Genomic DNA, 9970 nt, shown 5'->3' with positions numbered 1-9970 from the left:
TCAATTATGTCAATGCCTTCCCCCTCTATGTCTGAGATCATTAAGCAGAAGCCATTTGACTTTAGATACTGGGAATGTCATCATTCTGAATAAGCTACTAAAAGAAAGGGAAAATGAACAGTTTTTCAATCATTTTGGTTCTTCAGCAAATCTGGAATTGTACACAGACCTTTCTGTTTTCTCAGTATGTGTCCTGTCAGTTTGTCTCCTCTTGAGAGAGTCCAATATCGTAGGTGTCACAGTCATATAATAAAACAGCCATTTCACAAAATAACTGATTTTGCAACGTGACTGAAACATATTAAAAATACCATTTGCCGTATTTACAAATCCTGGCAGTTAACAGTGGCACTCACAAAGCAGATGGGAATCTCTTCAACTAGTGTTTACCAATTTGGGGTACTTCACTGAATAAGAGATTTTTGCAATGGAATTTTTATGTAGGGGTAGCTGTGTACCAATGTTAAGTAGGAGGGTAGCTTTTCTTGAGCAACACAGTCAGATGTAGTCCTGATGATGACAACTAAATAGCACATCTCCTGGCACTTAGCAGCGGTGCAAAAATGACAGATAGTACTTATTACATCAAAGGAACTGGAATTGGTTTGGGGCACAGATCCTGCAGATGTTATATAGACAAAATGGCAGTGAAGCAAATAGGAATTTTGGCTGAGCTGTGCCTCTTCTCATCACATGGCTTTGAAATCTGAAACTGTAAGGCTTGAGTCCAATCGTTCACACTCATGCTCAAAATGGGAAAATAAATGAAGACATAAATAATAGTACCATCTAATGGTATCTTCTCATATAATGCTGACTTCTCTGTACGCTTCAGGTTTTGTCCATTTAAACAAAAGAAAATGTAAAAAAAATTCAGAGTATTACTGTATCTAAGCTAAATTTTTTAAAAATTATATAGTTATTGTTGTAATGGCATCATACAGCAACTGTTTTGACTACGTTGTTACAGAAAGTTACTACAGAACAGCATAACCTATATGATGTAACAATACGTTACTGACTTCTTCTATAGCACTGTTCACCCAGAGATATCAACATGCCTCACACAGACGAGATCTAGATGTGTATAAGAGACATCTATAGCACTGTTCACCCAGAGATATCAACATGCCTCACACAGACGAGCAGTATTAGCATTGCTATTGTAATTACTATTATCACTAGCCAACAAGAAATGTGCATGTCTGCACATTGCAGATGAACCCAATCAATGTATGTGTGCAGAACAGAAATGCCTGTAAATATTAATCTGAAATATTATTTCAATAGCACATTTCATTGCGTATCAACACAACTGAAGCTCTTCTTAGAAGGGCTGTGGAAAATTATTTTCTGCCAGTTTATTCACTCAATACAGATGACTGGAGAAAAGGACAATGACCATGAAACTAGCATTAATCTTCACATATAATTGATGATTTAATTGTAGTAGTCTTTCATGAAGCTAAATAATCACTAGTTGATACAGAATTGTTCTCAAGATTTACAGAGTAAACACCCATCACATTTTAGACATCACACAATAGCCCAAGCTATAATTATCAGTTCATCATTAGTATTGTTAAACATACCACGTAGGCATTGGAAATCAATCCCAAAATACCAAAACCTCAAGCAGCATCCTAATTGATATAAAACAACCTTCATATTCAGGTTATTGGCTGATTTAAAATTAGTGTATTTAGCCAGAACTTTGGTTCTGCATTTAAAAGGGAAGCATGATCCAACATTTTGAGGTAAACTGTCATGTTGTTATGAAGAAAAACTGTCAAGATAATAAAACATGGGAAGTAACAGCAAGATGAACTCCAGCAGTGGTAGTGCTAGAATATGTTATTAATTTTGGATTAGGTGTGAATGATGGGTTTAACATTTACACTAGAGATCAGAATGGAAGGATTCCTTCCTGTCCTTCTTTATCAAAAAATGGCACCCTTTATGACCTCTCTGAAGAGTGATATGTGAACAATTTATAACAAAACTATACAGTGCTGCTAAAGCTCAGGTAAATAACAAAGGTTGTTGGCAATGATAAGTTGCAGCATGCCATAGAGAAATCTTTTTCAGGAATTTGCCACCATTTTTCAAAAGATGATGGAAAAATCTTTATTGAAATGGGGAATATATTTGAGAGCAGAGCAAGTGATTACCGTGTTTAGCCAACATCTTGCCCATAGTGCAGTTGGTAACCATCTGCCTTTGTACTATTTGTCTGTGGCTCTGGCTGTGCCTGACCTACATGTGACACTTCTGAGCAGATGTGCATCAGGATACAACAGATGAGAGAATGCCAGCCCCTGCCAAAAGGACTCCACACATATTGGGAAGGATGAATACCAATAAATCAGTATCAGATGGGATGTATTGTATGGCCTTTTCAGAGCAGAAAAACAGTTGAATTGTTTTATCTAATAAATGAATGGATAAAGGATTTAATAGTAATATGTGTTCCTGATGCATTTGTCTTAAACAATAAGATAACATTTGTGTCCATCCATGACCTTTTCTTTTCAAGGTATTAGAGACTGAAACACAGGTTTGATGTCTGGAAATCAAGATCCTCCAAAACGACATTAATTCCATCCTATTACCTTCCACTTACCTTCTATTCATACTTCATTTAACTTGTATGACTGACTGAGGCATATTATCAGAGTTCACAGGCTCAGAATATATATTTAAGATATTACAGGAAGTGGATGGGGGGAGAGGGGGAACACGATACTTAAGAGGGTTCAACAGAAATGGGTTGAATGCAAGTATGTTGGAGGAGAGGCTCATTAAATCTATGCAATAGCCAAGGCATGAAAACTGCTGTGCTGTCAACATCATGGAGAAATGGAGATAACCACGTGCTCAGCTAGTATGCCATATTGGTCTGATACAAAGCAGCCTGCAACCCTTTATTTAAATTGCGGGCTATGGTATTTTGTGCTGGGCACTTGTCATTTGGAAGTTCAATTGGTTAGCCAAGGAGGGCTCATCAAGAGGAATTTTTGAGGGACAGGCACACCGGTGTTGAGAATAACACTTAGGGCTATGTATGGGACTGAAACTTCAATTTTACCATCCTTTCAATATTAGCTTTACAATTCTGCTAAGTTCTTGACATAGTAGGGTCTTTAATTACTACAGTATTTTTAATGAAGCCTCATCTAAAGTTCTGTTTAAAACCAGACAATGCCTGTTAACGATACTTTGCATAGTGACTTCTTTATACAAAGAATGAGAATAGTTTTCTTATCTAATGTCTTCATGTCATCCATCATCAGTGGATGTATCACAGGCAATTTATAAGCATTTGAAACAATGCAGTGAACTACATGATTTGAAATGCCAGAATTTTTCTTAAAAAGAACGAATGGGCAAAAATGAGAAGCAAAATTGATGAGAAAACAGAATACATTTGATTTAATAAGGGCACATGCATCTTTTCAAAGGCAGATGAATAAATTTAGAGCAGAGGTATTTGTGTCTTTTTTATTATGAAGATTATTCATACCAATAGTATTAATTTAGCCTTCTGTTATTTTAATCTCTATGTTTTCAGAATCAGAGGTAGGTTTTAGATACCCTTGGATATACACTAAAGCTGCATATTTAGCAATATCGTTTTCCCTAGGACTGCCTTCCTCACAGAATCCTCTTAGCATCTGTGATCTTAGATCTCTTTGTTTTCTGCTCCCAGTTCAGTTTTGCACCTGTTGAAGACATTACTGAGAACCACAAATCTAAATGTTGTGATCTGAATGGTGACTACCTCAATAAACTGTGTTACATTATAGTAAACTGAATTAGGACTCTTTCCCCAAGGCATGGCCTTTACAGGGCCACCAGGTTTGGTGCATGCTCTGAGAGTCCTTCCCCCATGATGCATGGGAACTGAAGAGCAATATTTCTCTCCATGCATGTGTTCAAAGAGCAGACGAGCTTTGCAAGTTGTGTTGTTTGGCTCACACCCTCTTTATCTCTCTGAGTGCTGGCTGGTCATGCAGTTCTGGTTTAACCTTTCTGTTAGCAGGTGACTAATATGCAGTTAATACTTGAGTAAAACCACAGGTACCTGATCCCAGCTGAGCAAGTGACTATCTCCCAGAGGCTTAGCTCTTGGATAAACCCAGGACCCCTAGAGATAAGCCTATGGTGGCACACTGATGTTTAAGGGACTGCGCTAGAGATGTCCTTTGGTCTGCCATCTCAGTGGAGGTAGGGGGTGGAGATCCATGTGGCATTTAAGACACAAGGGTTATAGATGTGTTAGAAACCACAGAAATGCTTGAGAATGGTCATGTAAGAATTAGGGCTTCTTCCCCACAAAAGTAACAGGATCAATAGCCCAAATGAAGTGCATTTGCACCAATTCACACAGGGCAACAAACAGGAGGAGCTTGAAGCCATTGAACAGCAGGAAAATCATGACATGGTTCCCTTCATGGGGACATGGTGAATGACTCACACATCTGAAGTGCTATAAACTGTTCAGAACGGATTGGCAAGGAAGAAGATGTGGTGGAGTAGCCCTGTGTGTTAGGGAGTGGTTTGATTGTCTGGAGCTTAATGATGGCGATGACAGAGTTGAGTTTTTGTGGTTAAGAATCAGGAGAAAGGCCAACAGGGCAGATATCCTGGTGGGAGTCTGTTATAAACCACCCAACCAGGATGAAGAGGCAGATGAACTATTGTATGAGCAGCTGGGAGCCATCTCATAATTGCTGGCTCTTGCTCTGGCAGGGGACCTCAACTTACCAGACATCTGCTGGAAATACAACACAGCAGAGAGAAAACTGTCCAGGAGGTTCTTGGAATGTGTGGAAGTTCATAACCTCCTGACACAGCATGTGAAGGTCTCAGCTGGGGAAGGTGCCCTGTTGGACTTGCTGTTCATGAACAGAGAAGGACTCGGGGGTGATGTGACTGTGGATGTGATGTGATGGCTGGAGACCATCTTGGGCAAAGAAAAGGAAGGCACCCTCAGTCAGTTTACAGGTGACAACAAGTAAGTTAATTTTACCTTATTGGAGAAGAAGGGGGGGGGAGGGGCATCAGAACTGCTACTTTGGAGTTCTGGAGTAGCAGACTTTGGCCACTTTAGGAGATGGTTGAAAGAGTCCCTTGGGAGGCAGTTTTGAGGGGCTAAGGAGTCCAGGAAGGGTGGACATTCTTCAAGAAAGGCACCAGAGAGCACAACCCCATATGCCAAAAGACCAGCTGGCAGGGAAGAAAACTGGCTTTATTCAACAGAAAGGTTTGGCTGGAACTCTGGAAAAAAAAGGAGAGGAGTGTTCACGGCCTTTGGGAGGATCAGCAGGCAACTCAGGAGGATTGCAAAGATGTCATGAAGTTATGCAGGGAGAAAAGTCAGAAGGGCTAAAGCCCAACAATAATTTAATCTGGCTACTGCCATAAAGGACAATAAAAAATATGTCTATAAATACATCAGCAGCATAAGGAGGGCTAAGGAGAATCTCTGTACTCTGCTGGAGAGAGAAACATAGTGACAAAGGATAAGGAAAAGGCTGAGATGCCCAATGCCTTCTTTGCTTCACTCTTTAATAGAAAACCAATTGTTATTCAGGCACCCAGCCCCCTGAGCTGGAAGACAGGGACAGAGAGCAGAACTCTCATTATCCAAGGTAAAAAGTCAGAGACCTGATACTCCACTTACACATGCACAAGCCTATGGGGCCAGATGGGATCCACACTCAGGGAGCTGGTGGAAATGCTCACTGAGACACTTTCCCTCATCTATCAGCAGTCCTGGCTAACCAGGGAGATCCCAGGTGTTTAGAAGCCAGCAAATCTGTTGTCCATCCACAAGAAGGGCTGGAAGGAGGATCTGGGTGACTAGAGGCCTGTCAGTCTGCCCTCAGTGCTGGGAAAGGTCATGGAGCAAATCATCCTGAGGGCTGTCATGCAGCACGTACAGGACAGCCAGGGGATCAGGCCCAGCCAGAACAAACATGGGTTTGTCAAAGGCAGGTCCTGCTGGACCAACCTGATCTCCTCCTATGACAAGGTGACACATTTAGTGGATGAGGGGAAGGCTGTGGGTGTTGTCTGCCTGAAGTTTGGTGAAGTATTTGACACTGTCTCCCACAGAATTCTCCTGGAGAAACTGGCCGTTCATGTCTTGGACACGTGCTCTGTTCTTTGGGTAAAAAATTGGCTGGATGGCTGAGCCCAGAGAGTGGGTGGTAGATGGAGTAAAGTTCAGCTGGCTGTCAGGTGCCAGTGGTATTTCAGGGCCAGTTCTGCTCAGTAACTATTGATGATCTGGATGAGGGGAACGAGTGCTCCCTCAGTAGGTTCACAAATAACACCAAGCTGTGTGGGATTGTTGATCTACTGGAGGGCAGGAAGGCTCTACAGAGGGATCTGGACAAGCTGGATCAATGGGCCAGGGCTAGTTTTATGAGGGTTAACAAGGCCAAGTGCCAAGTCCTGCGCTTAGGTCACAACCATCCCAGGGAGTGCTACAGGCTCAGGGAAGAGTGTCTGGAAAGCTGCCTGGCAGAGAAATACCTGGGGGTGCTGGTCCACAGCTGCTGAACAAGAAGGTCAATGGTATCCTGTCCTGTGTCAGATATAGTGTGGCAGCAGGACCAGGGCAGGGATTGTGCCCCTGTACTCAGCACTGGTGAGGCCTCCCTCAAATCCTGCATTCAGTTTTAGGCCCCTCACTAGAAGACATTGAGGTGCTGGAGTCCAGTGAGTGAGTCGAGAGGACAATGGAGTTGATGAAGGTTCTGGAACACAAATCCTATGAGGAGCAGCTGAAGGAGATGAGGGTGTTTCACCTGGAGGAAAAGAGGTTCAAGGGCCACCTTATCATTTTCTGCAACCACCTGAAAGAAGGCTGTAGACAGGTGGGAACTGTAGTCAGTTCCAACCCCAGGTAACTAGTGATAGAACATCAGAAAATTTCCTGGAGTTACACCTGAGGAGATTTAGACATTAGGAAAAATTTCTTCACCAAAAGGGCAGTCAGACATTGGAACAGGCTGCCCAGGAAAGTAGTTGCATCATTATCTCTGGAGATGTTTAAAAGATATGTAGATGTGGCACTTAGGGACATGGTTTAGGGCTGAACTTGGCAGTGCCATGTTAACAGTTAGACTCGATGATAATATAGGTATTTTCCAACCTAAATGATTCTAAGATTCAATGATTCTAAAAGGTGAGGCAAGACAAATTACAGTGTCACATTCAAAATTCCCAGGCACTTTGTACCTGAGACAGGACCTCCCATCAATATTTTAATCCTGCATTTTTCACAAAAGCTACAAGGTCTTTTACTTAACTTGATTTTTAAAGTAAGTAGCAGCAATTTTCAGAATCCAGGAATAAAATTACATCGGAATGACAATCTTTAAGGCTGAGCAAGGAAAAAATTATACTGCTTTCTTCTGCACTAATGATTTGAAATGTATACCTAGACTTTTGGGAATAAGGCTACAGAAATTACTTTTTTTGTGATTTTTATTGGTGCAATCTTCTTGTAGATTTTCATTATAGCATTTAAGCTCCAAGATTTCCTTTAAAATCACAAAACAATAGATTGACCTCAGCACTAAGGAAATAATCCCTTTTTTCCTGAAAGTTTTTCTAATAGGCTAACTTTTGTCCTGTTAGGAATAAAGACAGAGAAAATAAAGCCTTGCCCTAACAGAAAATCTTTGACAGAACTCCAGCAACAATGGTCAGACTGTCTAAATGGTGTCGGAAAAGTGGGTAGTCCTTGAGATTTTATGGAATTAATGCCAGACACTAATTCTTGATCTTTCGGGGGCTGCAATTCCTCTCACCTAAACATAGGCATCTACAAAAGTGATGTCTCCATCTGAGCAATTTTTTCTTATCAGCAAAGAGAAATGAGCCCTTCTCCCTTGTGATTCATCTTGTCCTGAGGTAATCATCCAAACCAGATCAGATGATTCATGAGCTAGAAATGTATGTTTCTATCCATTAGTCTAGGAAGGGAACCCTGGTCTAGCTCAAGTGGAGACATCTACCTGGCAGATGCCTCAGGTTAGGTGAGATGAATGCTATCAAGTGTCTCTTCAAGCCTTTCTGTCCTTGGTAGAGTAGACAGGAATAATTTGTCATAAAATTATTCAAAAGAAGCATTCAAAACAGGATCTTTCCATGTAATAGTTTGCTACAGGGCATGGTCCCTTTCTAAAAGGAAGAAAGAGCTGAAATAAGGCAGTTTCCTTAGAAGTGATAAAACATAAAAGGCAGAAGTGGTCTCCATAAAAATTTAGGGACGCAATGAAACTGTACTTTGCTGGTCTAACAAAGGAGCCATCTTTTGGAATTCCAGAAATAAGTGAAAGGCAGCATGATAGAGAACAAAAATTCCCCATATTCTTCTCATCACTCTTCTCATTTAGATGGTGGGGTGTGGCAGGTTCACCATTAAGGATTGTGTTATTAGATGGATCAGGAGGAAAAGACAGAACAATAAGACGTTTAAAATGGATTAATAAATTCCAGGTGTATCTTTGAAGAATACTAAAATACTCTATTTCCTTTTGTTTGCAGTATATATCTTATTTTAAAATAGGTCTGATGGTAAAACTTCGTATTTATTGCATTTCTGGAAATGTGCCTGTATTTATTACTGGCATCTGCTGTTAGTGACAGATCTTGAGTAGAATCCAGAAGTCCTGAATAACACTTGGCTTTCTTTATTATGGTAAAAAAAAACCTGCTCTTGCAGGCTCACTGCAATTAGCAAAGATTGTATTTTGTTCTGCATGCCCTTTACTAGCAGTAATCCAATATTGAATTGCCTCAGAGGGTCTCAGCAATAACTGGGTCAAACTCTCTCATAACTCTTTCCGCTTGACCTGGAAAATTGACACTTCTATAGGAGTGCACAGTATATATTTATACGGTCAAATCACCATGTGTATTTCAATCTTGCACTCAGTTCTTCATGTATTCACCTTCCTTTTATGATTTATTTGAAGCTTGTCCATATCTCAATTTTCTTCCCAACCTATTTAGCCTCTAGATAAAGACCACTTAGCTGCTAGCAGGAGCAGAATTCGTCTTCATACAGCATTTATACTGAGCATGTTCTAATTAAGTCAGTTAAAGCAGCTATCTGCAATTCAGCATGTCTGAGCAGCTCTCCATTCATCAGTGATCTCCTGTAAACACTCAGGACATCTTGACCTTGACTGGTTGTGAGTGTAGAAAAGGAAACATGACTGAGATTCAGGTGCTGCTTCTTGGCAGCAAGGTAACAGCGTTTTAAGCTGTTTCTCCAAGTTGTTCCTAACCATGAGTGAAAAGAACGAGGAGGAACAGGAGCAACTCACAGACACCACTAAGACCCCATGATAGGAATGCTGGGTGCCAGGAGGGGAAAATCTCTTGTTTGGCTCAGAGACATGATGTTTTATGGTGTGGATTCTCTATTTAACATTCATGCAAGAAACTGGGTAAACCATATTTTTCTCCAATGTGAATGAAATATATTCTTACTTGATTTTGTAGAAATACAGTATGTTAAAACTAGGCCCAGATTCAACTGACATAATCTTTCCCCACCCACAGCTGCTTTTTTTCCTTTTAGCTGACTCTCAGAAGCTGGTACAGATATCATCAAGGTTTTCTCATTACCATGGTCTGAATGTTTTATTAATTCTATGTACAACACCCATAAATATTTTCTGTTTTGGAAACTCCATATGTAAAGTTAAAGTTATGTTAATATCTAGGCTTTTGAACCAGCAGGACAGATTATACAGAAAAAAATGTGTGGTTTGCATGCGTGAAAGCAGGACAAAGAAGTATTGCCACTCATGTTCCTGCATTTTGCCCAAAGTCCAGAGATTAAAGCAATCCCCAAAATACATGAAATCCAGTTCTTATTCCTGTCATAACCAAAGTGGATCTGAGTCCACACCTCCTCAGATTGCCTAAGCAGGGTGTGTAA

This window comes from Parus major, chromosome 1, assembly GCF_001522545.3.
Source record: "Parus major isolate Abel chromosome 1, Parus_major1.1, whole genome shotgun sequence".
Classification (NCBI taxonomy): domain Eukaryota; kingdom Metazoa; phylum Chordata; class Aves; order Passeriformes; family Paridae; genus Parus; species Parus major.
The sequence above is the reverse complement of the archived record's forward strand: the minus strand, read 5'-3'. Positions refer to the sequence as shown.